This window comes from Pteropus alecto, unplaced genomic scaffold (assembly GCF_000325575.1).
Source record: "Pteropus alecto unplaced genomic scaffold, ASM32557v1 scaffold72, whole genome shotgun sequence".
NCBI classification, from domain to species: Eukaryota; Metazoa; Chordata; class Mammalia; order Chiroptera; family Pteropodidae; genus Pteropus; species Pteropus alecto.
In genome coordinates this window covers 23203435-23219200 of record NW_006436811.1, presented here as the reverse complement: position 1 = coordinate 23219200, position 15766 = coordinate 23203435, and the positions used below count along the sequence as shown (strand labels likewise).

Genomic DNA, 15766 nt, shown 5'->3' with positions numbered 1-15766 from the left:
GTACTCAAATACTCTACCTTCATTTCTGTTAAAAGGGGAAGAAGATAGATGAAATCCTGTGTTCTATGATCAGATCACCTCTCATCTTCTTAAAAATATCACTCCTACAATTACCCCTCATTGCTTTATCATTCCTGTTAGCATTCAAGTGTGGCTCAGTCTCTGGCAAGGTCTTGACCAAGGCTGCAGTCTCTGAAGACAAGATGGGAGCTGAAGGATCCCCTGCCAAGCTCACTCATGCTGTTGTCGGCAAGAAGTTTCAGTTCCTTGCCATGTGGGCCTCTCTATAAGGCTGCTCAGAACACAGCTTCACCCAGAACAAGGGATTCAGGAGATAGAAAAGAGAATACCAACACAGAAGCCACAATTCTTTCATAATGTAAACTCAGAAGTACAGCTCTTCCTTTTGATGATATTCTATTCATTAGAATCAAGTCACTGAAGTCAGTACTGGGAGTGGAGAGAGGAATTAAGCTTTACCTCTTGAAGAAAAGAGTATTAGAATTTATGAACATATTTGTAAAACCATCGCTGCTTAAGAACTTAAAGTTATTCTAAATTTGATACTGAATCAAAAACAATTTACTCAGTCTAGCATATAGTCATGGCCTTCTGTAAACTGACCTATATCCATCCCAATATCACCCTATCTCCAGCCAGTTCAAATCCTTTATTATGTGCCTTCTTTATTCCTGCAAATATTCACGCTCATTTATTCTTTTAGCATAACTTCTTCAGAACTTTTATATATAGTTCTGATTACAATACCATGAATTGACTTAAATGTTGTGATATAAACATTTCCAAATCATTTTGTCTATGATTTACATAACTATAATTTCACTCTTTGAGAGCCAAGACAGTCTTCTCCTCAATCTCTATCCTCCCGAATAGCCTGGTATTGGGCTAGGTATTTACAATCATGAATGAATCACTGAATCTAGCCAGGTACCCAGCTATAGAAAGAAATGACTTCAAAATAAAATTAGATATTTTTATATCTCTCATCAATGTCTTGAGAATATTGTTTAAATTATAAGGAATTGCCAGGCTCAGGTTTTGCCCATGGGGCAACTCTACAACCTTTCCCTTCTCTCCCTCCTCTTCCTACATCCATGTCCTCCTATAGCTTAGAACTAACTAACTTGAAGACCTGGCCCCTCTCTAGTCTCTGGAACCGATCCACAATCCTCCTGATAATGGATGTGAGAGCACTGATTAGTCTAACCCAGGACCTAGTCTCAATGTGACCTTGCACCTGTAGTGTACTCTGAAAACTGGTTTCTACACTGTTTCGAAACCCACTTTTTACGACTGTTAGGCTTCTGATTAACTAAATTCTTTGTCTTGTGTTCAGGTTCCATTCTTGGTAACTGTTTTAAGGATACTCAGGATTTGTTTTAATCAGGCGTGGTATGACAAGTATACACAGAAATGACTGTCCTAAAAGAAAAAGTTTTTTATACTCATAGGTACCTAGAAATAGGAGGCAAAGCATACCATACAGGGCTACATGGGGAAGCAACAGGGTCATTCAGGAGGCAGAGGAAGGCAGAGGGGGAAATGTAGACAAGGGCCTTTATTGTGGTTTCCAAGGAGAGGAAAGGTAAGCAAGTTTAGAATTGGCTAGTGTGAATAATTTCAAGGAGCCCTAGGGTATAGGGGCTGTCCCAAGTTGTCTGGGGTGATTAGGACATGGGAGATAGCAGCCTGGACTATATGAGTGTGATAAAGGACGTGGCTGGGGGTATGGGCTCCAGATTAGTTGGTTTTTCGTATGAAAGGCATGCTCGCTTGTTATCTCTAGGCATTAGCTAGCCCTGGGAGGGGCAGTTCCCCCAGAGTCAGCAAAGGGCCTAGATATCGAAGTATGAAATACAAAAACTAGAAACAAGGTTATTACAATAAACCACCTAGGTCTACCTTGGTCTTGCCTTGTTTCTGCCAGTACTTTCACTACCAGTCTAGATATCTGCCAAATATTCACAGTATCAGCACAGCTTAGGGATTATGAGATATAACTCTGAAGTCAGATACACCTGAGTTAAAACACCTAACTGTTCCACCAATAAACAGTTTTGCAACCATGAGCAAGTCACTTAATATCCCTAAACCTCATTCTCTCATCTGTATAATGGAGATGATAATAGTACCTACTTAAAGCAAGTACTTACAAACATAAAGCACTTTGCCTAGAGCGAACAATCAAAATGTGTCAGTAATAACGACTATTGTTTCTCCCTCTGATTTCTCTGAAACTGTACTGTATGTGATTGATATATAATAGACATTCAATAAATGTACATTGCAGTTGAGTGAACCAACAAAGTGATGCATGAAAAAAATGAATGAATAATTCCAGTTTTTGACCAATCATAGAAATGCAACATTTTTAGCAGATGTAAATTAGAATAAACGTCAAGCTAGAATTTGGAAGTTAAGTCCTAGATCTGAAATTCAGCTTTACAATTTAATACTATGTGCCTCTCTAAAACAAGACGGATTGGTAGCCTCTCCAACATACGTCTCCCCTTTCCCTTGCTGGAAGAGCTTAGATTGTGTTCTGCTGTCCACTTGTGACTGGAGGAAGGATAATCTTATCTCCATCTTCAAGAAGAAAGTCTGGAGATCTCATTCCTGTTGCCAGTGATTAGCTTAGGGATGGGAATGTGACCCTTTCTGCTCTAGTCATTGTCCATTTGGCCAGGAAATTCTGCAACCAACTGAAGAGCTGCAGCCTTCTTGCAACCATGAGAGAAGCAGCCTATTGCCCAACTCATCAAGCTCAAGGTGGCAGAACAAAGATGTGAAAAAACACCTAGGTCCTCAGTAAAATAATGATAGCTAACATTCAATGACTGCTTCTGGTATTCCTCTAAATGTTTGTGTGCATTAATTCATATAATCCTCATTACTAATACCAGGTAGAAATGTTTACAGATTGAGAAACTGAACCCTGATAAATTTATGCGATTTGTGCAAGGTCACATAGTAATAAATGGAAGAATCAGGATTCAAATACACAGTTGGGCTTCAGAACTTATATTCTTTGCCTCTCTGCCTCATTGGATCTGGACAATGCTATGAGAATGGAATCGACCAGTTCTCTAGGCATATTATGAAATTTAAAATGTCTTATTATTAAGCCAATTGACAGTGTCTCAATAAAAAAAATTAAAAAAATTAAAAAACCCTCGTGAAATGAAGGTGATGGCATCCTAATGAATAAACTTAGACTCTTCATCTGTAAAATGGGGATACTTCTATAAGCCTTGTAGTGTTGCTGTTAAGATAAACAGTTCAATAAATGATTATACCCTCTCTTCTTCTGGATCACCTTCTACTGCTAGTCATCACGCCTCTCATAGTTTTCTATCAGCTTACTGAACTCCTAAGCCTCCCCCACAGCCCATGAGCTATGTGTACTTCTAGGTCTTCGCTCATGCAAATATATATATCTTCCTGGAAGTGACCAGGCATGCCTCCCATATAAAAAGCTCATTACTAAGCAAAATTATTCTGCCAGTAGATCTTTATTGCAATGCAAACTCTAGATTCTGGAACATTTTTTTCTTTGCTAAAGTAACTTTTTGCTTTCTTTGTAATTAACTGCAAAACCAAATATGTAGTGAACAGTTCAATGGAGTATCACATCCTAAATCAGCTTAAACGAAGAAGAGTTACAGTCTCAGCTCACGTTCAGCACATATTACATGATAGCAATAATTTATAGCTATCATATGAAGGTAACGATAAAGTTCTGAATATAAAACTAAAAAATCTCAATTTTAGGATAACTTTTTCAAAAAGGTAAAGCAATGGAGAGAAAAAAAAACTTGTTCCTTGATCTGTACCAAATCCCTGGAAAAAAGGTTTTCTGATAGTCTAAGAGAAAGACATGCATTTTGATAAATGGTTTATGATATATTACAACCTGTTTTAAAAGAAACTGCTCATTACTCTAACAAATTGTTGAGCTGAATGCATATTTTGCATGTTTTTCAACTGCATCTTTTCATTTCCAAGTTTTGAAACTTTAGTTGGGCACAGGGAGCATGGCAGAGGTAATGCAGATAGCATTAATATGATGGCTAAGTGGAGGGCCAGAGAAGGGAGGGAGCAATTGGGGGGATCATTTTATGAACATTATAGATGCCTAACTAATGTACTGTATACTTGAAACTAATTTAAGTAAATAAATTTATTTTAAAAAAAGAGCTGAATTATATATTCATTGCATTTCCAAAATTCAACTTTCCTTCCTTTATATTCTATATCAAAAGGCCTCTCACCATCAATTTTAAATTTAAATTTGTATAGTACTTTGTGCTTTATAAAGTAACTTCATAGTCATTTACTTAAACTACAACTCTAACCAAGGAAATAAGACACATATTCTTATCCAAATTCTTATCCAATAAATTAGTACATTTATGCCTATTTTCTTTCATTCTTTCATTTATTCAGTCAACATTTATTTGATTAGCCATTATGCAGTGACATGATTCTAGGCACTAAAAATGCAGAAGGAAACAAGTAAGTCACTTACTTAAATTTTGGCAAGAAAGCTACACAATAAATAAATAAACATATCAGTGAGGAAGCCTGGATTTAAATGCTGGTTGCTTGGTCACAAATTTAGAGCTCTTTTCAGGATACCATCCTGCTTCTTTGGTCAAAATTAGCTAATCCAAAAGCACTCCGTGCCATGAGTTTTAGCGGTTTGATTTCTTGGGCTCAAATTTCTTTGGGTTTCCAAAAGGTCCCAGATTTTTCTCACCCCTCTGATGTGATTCAGTGGACAGGTGCCAAAACAGTATTTAAGAACAAACACATTCAGAGCACAGATAGGTACAGATGATCATTTCCCATCTCTTGAAAACAAGAGAATTGTGCATTTAAAAATTTACTTGAAAAAGGAAACATATATATACCTGTACAAATACATACACATAAATTTTAAAATACAAATTAATATCCTGCAAGAATCTACTCATTTAGTTACCAGCAGTCATCTGGCTATACAATATCGCTATAAGACAGCATTGCTAATGACTCTCCCTTGCCCATTTTCTTTCTCACAGCACTCACTAGTAAGTTAATTTGTTCATGTATCATTAGTAATTCATGACTTATTTGTGAAAGTGCAGGGACAGCACTACTACAGACCTAATACAATGAATATCTTATTAGGAAGAAATTAACAAATGAATTGTTGCCAATCAATAGGTGTTGAAAAGAAAATTACAATGATAGTAAAGCCTAAATAATTTATATACGATATTGATTTTTACATTACATTAATTATTCTTTATAGCACACATAAGGAACTTGGGGAATAAAACTTACAAAGCAAAGAAATTTATCGGTGCTGGTGTAATAGGCTTAAGTCTGAATTTAAAAAGACAAAAAATGGGTCATGACAGTTGACAAATATTTTTATTCTAAAAATGCATCAGATAATAAATTTGACTCTTCCAGGATACCTAAGTTCCTTCACATTGTCTAGTAGTTTTCTACACAACACTTTTGATATTTGTCAATAGAAATACTGATTTAAATGTTTATTAATAGATATATTAGAAATAGAACTAATCATTAATCCACTTCTTTCATTGCATATATGGAAGGTACAATGACAAGCTTAATGAAGCTATGTGAGAAAGAAAATCTTCTCCGACATCTCTCCCAGATTCTTTAAGTGAATTAGACTTAGATCCAGTTGTACAGAGTATAGGTTCCTTAGTGCTAATAACTTTCATAGCCAGTAGAAAACAATTCCTAAGGCAATTTTATTATGGCAAGTAACTTTCATACAGAGTCATTGGCCTGAAGATGATCCTCATGTTTACAGACGATGGCTGACCCTAGCCATGTCACAAAATGGGGTCCTAGAGAACAAAAAAAGAGGATCGTGTGTAAAGGAGGACTGTGAAAAAGAGGATGGAGGCTGGTATGTTCTTCATGGATAATATTCTTACCAGCAACTCAAAATTCCCTCCTATGGATGAGAGAAATGAACTTAACACCCACACATGAATCCCAATAGATGTACTAGGTACAGATAGTGAACTGAACATTGTTTTGTCATCTACAGATACATATGTGGAATAGTAGTTTGCTCATGGCATTCTGGCTCTTGGAATTAAAGTAGTGAATTGATAGTTTTTGTGTCCAGTTTTCTCAGACACCAACTTTACTTAATATTTTTCAGTATCCAATGTTAGGAGATTCCAGGTTCATAATGTTTTGCACAGAGTTGCATGTACGTATACTTTCAAGCATTTCATATCTCCCCTCAAATAAATATGGAAATATGTTTCAAAAGTCATTTAAAACTAAAAACATTAGAACAGTTTCAAATGTAATACAGTTCCTTTCCTTCCCTCACCTTTTACCTTCAGAGACTTAAAGCCACACAAATATTATTCTGAATGTTCTTGGAAGAAAATTAAGCAGCAGAAAGCTTCTCATCTTATAAATACACTTTTGCAAACTACAGCCAATTTTGCAAACTATTTTGTCATGCCTCAACAAATACTGTCATATAACTTAAAATTCATAAAATACCACACAGAAACGTAATGTAAAAATATGAGTTATATACTATGCATAATACAGATCTAACTCCCCAAATCTGTCACTATTACCAACTGAATCTGTAGTACTAAGATGACAAAACACCCAAATTTATCATTATTTCTATTACTCAGCAAAAAGTCACTTGTCTATGTGACTGTTCTTCTGCTGAGTGCCTTTTGCTGCATTCACCATTCTTTACATGGAGACTAATGGCCCATACAGAAAACATGTGATACAAGTACTAAAAGAAAGAGTATTTATTCTCGGCCTCATATATAGAACTGAACAGGGCATTCATAAAATGAAGTAGAAAAAATTTCCAACTATTTCAAGGTACTGTGCTAGTTATTCTCCATTTCCATCCCTCCTACCCCTACAAACCCAATTCCATACTCCATCTTTCTCTGCCTTGCCAAAGCCCATGGAATCAATGAGCTCTCTAGTCCTTTAGCTTCCAGGAGGATTCAGGCAATGGAAAACAATAGAAGGAGATGGAGAGGTGGGAAGAGAAAGTAATCAAGATATTTCCTCTCCTACCCCTTCCTCTCTGCCTGATTTCTACAAATAGCTCCTATGGGGAAGCCCTTCATATTATTGAGACTATATAGCTCCCGTAAGGCTCCAGCAGACAATGCATACTGACAACATGTTCTCTCCCTTCCACACTTCAGGCCCAGGGTGATTAACAGTTTCCCCTTGTTACTAGCAGCAAGGTACCTCAGGTCCAGTGCTGGTGCCTTTACCCCATCCATAACTGTAACTAGTCCCTTCACAATACCAGAGTGTGTCCTTGTTTACTACCAGAACCCTGATTAATACAGCTACCAATAAATACCAGTCTGATACAGAAAAGGAATGTATAAGTAAATAAAATAACATCAGCAGCATTCAAATACACCAGCGCTCTAAGATAGCCTTAAAGAGAGCTGATTACGTCCCATAAATGTACTAATGAGACAAATATTGCACCCAAGATAAATTTCTGACCTCTACTTTCATTAGTACCTTCCTTCTGATTTAGTTCTTTTAGGATTTCATTCTTCACCTTGACTACTTTTGTCCTTCTGCTCTCCCTCTCTGTAGCAGCCTTCTAATTTACACTCTGCATTATCACTGTCTGTACTCTCTTCGTTGGCATGTCACTGCATTCTTTACTATATTATACTGGTCTTACCTTGAAATTTCCACACACAGGTTACGTTACTGCATATCTATCTTTAAAATCATGTTTACTCTTCTTTCTAGGTCTATGTTTTCACTTTTGAAGTAAACCTATAAAATTCTACAAATTCCCAATTAGAATCCACAAAATATAGAAGCTATCATTCAGGTTTACAGCTATACATCCATAACCTTGACTTCTTTCGAAGAAATATTCTGTAAAATCTAACAAATAAATATGGAGGACATCAAGGTGGTTAGCATTTCTACTCTTATGTTTATAAAGAAACTTGAATGCAGAGGAAACCATGAACATAAAGTGTTAAATGCAAGGTTCTGACAACAAATGACATTTAGCAATAAAAGCAGGGTAAGATATTAATAATAGTAATGAACTACTAATATTTATGTGCCCACAGGCAACTAATTCAATTTCACTGCAGGATTGCTTCATTTATGAATTTAATTGTGTTTAAACATTTTTGTTGCTGTTTCATTAATTTCCCACAAAAAAATAAAATGATATACCGAAGAAATGTTGTTCCATTCAACATTATTCATTAAGTGTCCATTCAGTGTCCAGGTATCTTAAGAATTAACATTTACTTTGATCATTTATGGCTTTAAAAGCTTGCAAATTCACTTTTGCATCATTCAGGATGAAAAGTTCCAGATTCAAAAAGGATAGTACAGGTTTATCTATCATTGTGTTTTTACACAAAACAGCACGAATGTATGAGTCCAATGAGAAAATAACAGCTAATCCTTCTATGTGTCAGGGTGTGTTTGAAGAGTGCTACGCATATTATCGACCCTCACCATGAGATAGTACTATTATTCCTCCCATTTTTTAGGGAAGGAAATTGAAGTACAGAGCAGGTAACTGACTTATTCTGGGTTATATGACAGTAAGTGGTTGAGCCACATTAAAATCTAGCTAGTTTGACTTTACAGTCCATGCTCTTAAACATTACCCTAATAACATTCACGAATTGGGCATAAGTATAATTTTCAGTGATTTTCAGGTGATAAACTTGTCATTGAGTTTTTTCCAATTTCTTTTGAGGACTTTCTCTCTAATTCAGGGTCTCCTCCCATTGCTCTCCAATATCATAATCTCTAACCACAACACCTCACCTCGACCATCTGACTTTGACCAGTAGTAATCCAGGGTCTACATTACTTATGCTTTTTCACCCTCCATCCTACATCAAAGTTCCTATGCTCTCCATTTAAGCTGATTTTTCACGAAGTGAAAATGAATAAGATTAGCCTTCCCAAGAGGCAAGTACATCTGTTTGTACCCAACTGAATTTCTGATTTGTGGCATAATGTCTAATAGTAGAAACCTCTTAGAATGGTCCAATAAGCTCTGGCCTCCATACTTACTTTTACTCCTCTTCTAGAGAATCAGAGGAATTATGGAAGGCTACTGCTAACAATTTATATTAGACACAAGAATTTTCATCTGAATAAGAGAGTCATGACACAAAACATTTGATAATTTCTTCTTTTAAAGAACCAGTCTTATCAAGTTATGCTGATAGTTTTACAAGGTAAGCTAGAATATACAGTATATTTTTAGATGACATTTATTTAGCAGCTTCTAGAGGTCAGTCTCTGTGCTGGAAATTTACATGTGTTTTACTGAGCAACTATATTTGCTAGAGGAAGATATAAACAAATAACATTCTCAAAGTTAAATGTTTAGTAGACTTCCCAACACATAGTTAACTTATATTAGCCAATTAAAATCAACAGAGAATATATACATGATATCCATAATTTAACAAACTCAAAAACAAGATAAATGATTATTACAAACTATTAATTTGGGTTCTTCATTTGTTTTCATACTAAACCTATTTCTTGGCCCAATAATCAATTTATTTCATGATTCTTAATATCACATTAGGATTTGCCAGTCTCAATTAAACCTGTTTAATTCATTATCAAGCATAAATAACTTTCAAATGCCATAAGCTTCTGATTGTCCTTAGTCAGAATGACATGATAATAATTAGCATGAGGGAATAATAATATAAGAGTCTAAGATTAAGCAAATCCACTTTGTTAGTGGCTAAATTTACCTAGTTCCCAATTTCATGAATATTTATGTTTCTCTAAAATCAACCCTTTCAAAAATCCCACGGTAACCTGAAAGAAAAAAGGCAAAAAATAAATCATCTATTACCATTAACCACTTCCAATTTTAGCTCCACAACTCAAAAAAAAAAAAAAGAAATCGAAAAGGTTTAATTCAATCTCCTGATTTACAGCAAATATTGGTGGTTTGAACCAGAAACAATACATAAAGAGACCCTGCAATAAACATATAAGTGGAGAATGGCACATACACAGAACAATCTCATATCTCCTTAGTTTTACTCTGCATAAAAACTTGATGGTGAAAATTAACCTTCTTTGCAGGTCAACATTTCTAATTAGAAGTGACATCAAAAAGAATATGTTTAGAAAGCAGTATGGGCCATAATATTCCAGATTGTCTTTGAAACAGAGCTCTTCAGCCTCCTTATATATTTTAGCCTGCTGTCTAAAGGAAAAGCAATAACCAGATGATGTTTCAAAGTGGTTATGGCTTTTTGTGGCAAGTTGTGTTATATTTTTTCATCTTACCTTTTTATACTTATTAAGAAGCAGACATTCTAGTACATAAGACCTATTTATTATTCTTGAGTCTAAATGTATAAAACAGCCTATACCATCAACGTGTGCCTGACCAAAAGTTTCCTTGGTAAAAATATCTACAAATGTTTGAGAACTGACTAGTTTATTTATAATCTTTTTTTTTTCTTTTTCTTTTTGGTTTGATTTTGTTTTCTCTTGGCAGGAAAAGGGAGGAGAAAGATACCCTGAGATTAGGTTAGAACACAACCTTAAAATAAAAGGCCATACAAGCTAGGCTCTTTCCCAGGAAGAATTTCCTTTTACACCATCAGTGGTTTATGGGTCAAGTCTAAAGTTTTCACTGCTGGGGAGCACACCATTTCACAAAAGAGTTCATTCTCATTTTAGATTGTTATAAATATTTTAGGAAGTTCTTTCTTACTCTGAGTTGAATCTTTATCTCATCACTTCTATCTCACTTATCTTAGTTCTATTGTTTGGAGAAATACAGACCAAGTCTCTTCCATCTTCCTCCTTTGAGCATTTAAAGGCAACTTTTATGTCTCTTTATTTTTCTGATCTTCATATTGAATATTATCATTTTCTTCACTATTCCCCCCATGACATAGTTCCTAGACACTGCAAATAAACCACAGTCATAATCTGACTTAAAATTTTTCCTAAAGAGAATGCAAAGAAGAGATCTGAAGGTTCATTTGCTTCTCATTTATTTATATCTGTAACTGACATAATTGGAAGGACTATCTGAAACTCACTGGTCCACCCAGGAGCTGTATCTGTACTACCTGCCCTTCTTGCGCGCGCGCGTACACACACACCCCAGTCATGGGATGGTTCTGTGATACAAGGTGGATCAGAGAACCTCATCTCCCTGGCCGCACTGATTGGCTGAAAGAATAGTCACAAGTTCCAACCTGGACTAATCAGAGTCATCCCCCAAGATTTCAAACTGGAACTCAGAGAAGACCTGCTTTCCTCTCAGCTTGTGGAGCTATTAGACATGACAGCCATTTACTCATTTCACAGAATAAGACAATTTGAGAGAATGCGGTCAAGATGTAAAAAAAGTGTGGGGAGAAAGACCACAAATCTCCAGTTCCAGTCATTTTTGAAACCAACTCTACCCCTACTTTTCCTATTGTCTGGTTATAAAGCCAATAATTCCTCTGTGGCTGAACTAAGTTTGAGTTAGGTTTGTACCATCTGCAGTACAGAGGGTATTGTCTAATATAGAATTCATAAGGTTCCAACTGCTCTCACAGGACCAATAGAACGCAGATCATAATAGAGAAAAATTGCCAACCCACCCTACAAAAGGTTTGGATGGAATCTCTTTCCAGGACTATTTAAGAATGAGAGCAATACTCACCAAAGATCAAGGTCTATTTTCCTTAATAACCTAAGTTTATAGGCTGATACTATTTGTCTAAAACTGTATTCCTAGAACGATCATAGTGCCTGGCATATAGTAGGTGCTTAAGACACTTTCTACTATATTTTTAATAATAAACAAAAGAAACAGTAGCCAAAACATTGAATATACATTACTAAAATGAAGACCTGAGTGCCCTGGGGAAACCTTAGACAAATCAGCTCACTTCCTTAAAGTCAGTTACCCACTTGCCATATAAACTGTGGGACTAGATTATCTCATCAGTCTTTTTTACTCATAAAATGTCATGATTCTATCCATATTCACCAATGGCAAAGAAAAGTCTAGTAAAGACCTGGGCATGCAGACAAAGGAGGAAAGCATACAGTAATAAAGAAATATGTAATTGGGGGAAAAAAGCAAAAGAAAAGTAATGGGAAGAAATCATCAGAGATATGATAAAAGTGGTCATCAAATATGCTATCTTCCTATTAGTTTCCTATCTTATTCTAACCAATTTCTGTGGTCAGAAATGCCCTCTGTGCGGGATCCAAACTGCCCGTCACCGAGCCTTGCCCTTCCTGGGTTCATAAAATCCATATGGTGGTTCCTTCAACTCCACCATGCATCTCCGTTTAGTGCTGGCCTCCCACTTCCCACCTCCTCTCTCACCATGCCAGTCAGTGTTTCTTGTCACCAACAGAAGACATATCCAATTATATTGTGTGCCACCCATCCTTGTCTCCCATCCTGTTCCCTGAAGACTGACGCCCAAACGATGATAATTTTCCACTTATTTCTTATGTTTGGAACTTAGCATTCTGTCTCAATACAATCATAAAATGGCATTTCTATAAATTGTGACCCATTTACACTGGGTAGCTCTACGGACTGACTTCAGATCCTCTTATGAAAGAAGGCCTTGATTCAGGAAAATATTATTACAGTTAACAACTGATGTCTCAATATCACTATATACCTGCATATTAAGTACTATATGCCAGCATATTATACTATGAATAAACACTATGCTAAGCATTTTGTATGCATTTTCTTAGTTTTCATAACACCTGTTAGAGAAGTACTAATTATTACTTATGCTTTAAAGATGAAGAATCTGAGGCTCAGCAGGAGTAACTTACTTCTGGTTACACAGTTAGTAAGCACAAGAGCCATATCCATCTGACTCCAGAATCCCTGCTCTGACCCATTACATAATTCACGAGAGCACTGATCTCTGTGAGAAATGGGGATGGGACATCTTCGAGGGGACCAAAAGAAATTAAAGAACTGAAGTCAACATGATCTACTTCTCAATCTTGCTTAGAGTCAGTCCTATCTGAAGAACCTTGTTCTCGTTATGTATTAATAGATTATCTGCCATTTTGCATTGTGGAAATGCACCCTCCATTATCCAGGCTAATGTGGTTGGCTGTAGAATGCCGTACACAGACATTCCAATGGCAGACAACTAATTCTATCTCCTGTATGAGGAAGATGCTACTGAACATCTCTTCAACTTTTTCCCTATAGATTTTTATGCACAGCAACTCACATAAACCACAAATATTCTGTCCTACAGCATCTCGAGAAGAAAAGTAATTGAGAATACCAGGCTGGGGAGAGAGGATAAAGAAAAAAAGGAAGAAAGATTATAAAAAGTGCTATTCCCCGCCAAAAATAGAAACATTACCACAAAAATTAAAAATTAAAAAAAAAGCAAACTAGCGCAGGCTGGTTATCTGATAACTTGTAATTCAGGAAGAAATAAATGTTCGTGGTCCATTGTTAAACAAAGAAAAGCATTGGACTGTGCAATAGAACTGCATGTTCAAATAGCAAAGGTGGAAACTTCCTACGTCATAGAGTAGAAAGATAGTGAGTTTTTCTATAGAAGTGAGACCTTGCTGCTTCAATCTATATTAGGTCTGTAGCAGCAGCATCATTTCATCACTAAGCCAAAATTTCATTACTTTTAGATTCCATAATCTCTAATTCTTCCAAAATCTTCATCTACTCACTAAGACTTTTGTAAACATCAATAGAAAATACTGCTGATCCCTACTGAAGGGTCATTAAACGTTTCTATGTGATAATCAAAGTCTCTAGTTTTGGTGAAATATTAGCTGGGATTCAGACTAGCAAACTCTTTGGGGTCATTCTCTCTTACTGAAATAACAATTTTGTTTGTTAGGAAGTTTGGAAGTAATAATTGAAAAACTGTTTTATGGCCAAGTAATATATATAGTGCCAGCCAGGTGCTGGATTGACTGGGGGGATCACTTCATAAATTATGTGGATGTCTGACCATTGTGCTTTAACTAATATAAAGTAATGTAGGATGTCAATTGTAATTGAAAAATAAAACATAAATAAATAAATAAATAGTAAGTAAAGTCCTAGATTTGATGAAGACCTGGAAAATAAGTTCTATGTATATATATTTAGAGAGAGAGACAGACAGACAGACAGAGACAGAGAGACAGAGAGACAGAGAGACAGAGAGACAGAGAGACAGAGAGACAGAGAGACAGAGAGACAGAGACAGAGACAGAGAGCGCGCAAGCGAGCGCACGAGAGCCAGAGAGCAAGAGATACATTTAAAATACAATTACTAGCACCTCTGAAATAAATTTTAAAATAAAGCCTACCTTTCAATTAAAAAAAAAGAAAAGAAAGACTGTTTTAAGTTAAAATAGAGGAGCAGGCTTTAAAATATTATACAATTAGAAATATTTAAAAGTAAAGGCTCCTTAAAATATACTAAGGAAAGAGCCTAATGCTTTCATTCCAAGTCTAACCAATTTCCATTAAACAGAGAAAGAAGCAGAGAGGAGAGGAAGCATTTGAAAAACTGCCAGAGTAAAAAAAAAAAAAAAAAAAAATCCCATAATGAAATTTTGCTCATTCTTGGAGAAATGAAGTAGAATTAGATGCTTCAGTGATGGTGAATTCCGGAATCTGGGTAGCTGCCAGTAAATGAAGCTTTTCCATAATGTCAAATGCAAAAGCTATCTGATATCAACATATTGAGCTTGAGTTTTTAAATTCCTATTTCCTTACACCAAATTGTTTGAAACCTTTGAGATAAAAACTTCAATAAAGTAGTGTTTCAAGCTTTTAATACTTTAGTCCCTTGAGCAAGCATGTCAGATTAATCTTCAAATTGCAATGGGCAGAAAGAACATTCAACCAAATTCTTAAGCCCATGCCTCTCTCAGAGGATGTTAATAATGTAAGCAGTTTCATTGGCTATTAAGATGTCAAACTTTCCTAATTTTCAACAGTATTACTATTTAAAAGGGGAAGGGAGGAAGAAGGCCATTCTCTCCTGAAAGGAAGAAATTTTACTTACTATATTTTTGTATCCACTTAGCATTTAGCACAGTGCTAGGCACAGAGCAGGCATTTAACAAATGCTTTTGGAATGAGTTGATGGATTGGCCTTGGGGAGAGTGAAAATCTTGCTTAGAACAGCATGAGTCAAAATCCTGGCATTGCTCAGCAACAAAAACCATCTCCAGAATTAGGGTTATCGAGGTAGAGCAGGAATTTGAATGTGTATCTTCAAAGTGCCATCAAGAGAATTGTTTCCAGAGCTGGCAAGCAGCCACCCAAGAGCCACTTAAAGAGGAATTAGACTTCCCTCAAGCTTCACCTTGCCTGGAAAACTCCCGCCCTGCCTTTCTACGCCGAGCTCCTTCTGCCTTTACTGGGTTTGGGTTTCCACTCACAGCACTTAGGTCCAAGATTCAACCTCGTTTATCTAACCCAGGCCTTCTCACCATTCCACGGTTTTCTGAACGTCCGCTCCGAGGGACGCCACACCGTTCTAGGCACAAGGAAGGACACACAGGACGGCTCCGGACACCTTTGAAGGTGAAAGGGGAGTGGTGGGAAGCAATGGGGGTAGGGGAGGAGCGAGTTCAAGACTAGGGCACTATCCAGAGGTTTCTTGTCCCCTTCCCAAAGCCTCTGCCCCAACTGCTGTAAAACGCTGGG

The 15766-nt window shown here is 36.3% G+C and overlaps 1 protein-coding gene across 1 annotated transcript in view; it reads right to left on the bottom strand.

Moving 5' to 3' along the window:
- The window catches only part of HS6ST3 (heparan sulfate 6-O-sulfotransferase 3), a 606078-nt gene that overhangs the window by 555632 nt on the left and 34680 nt on the right, over positions 1-15766 (bottom strand). The gene's annotated exons all lie outside the window — the stretch shown is intronic.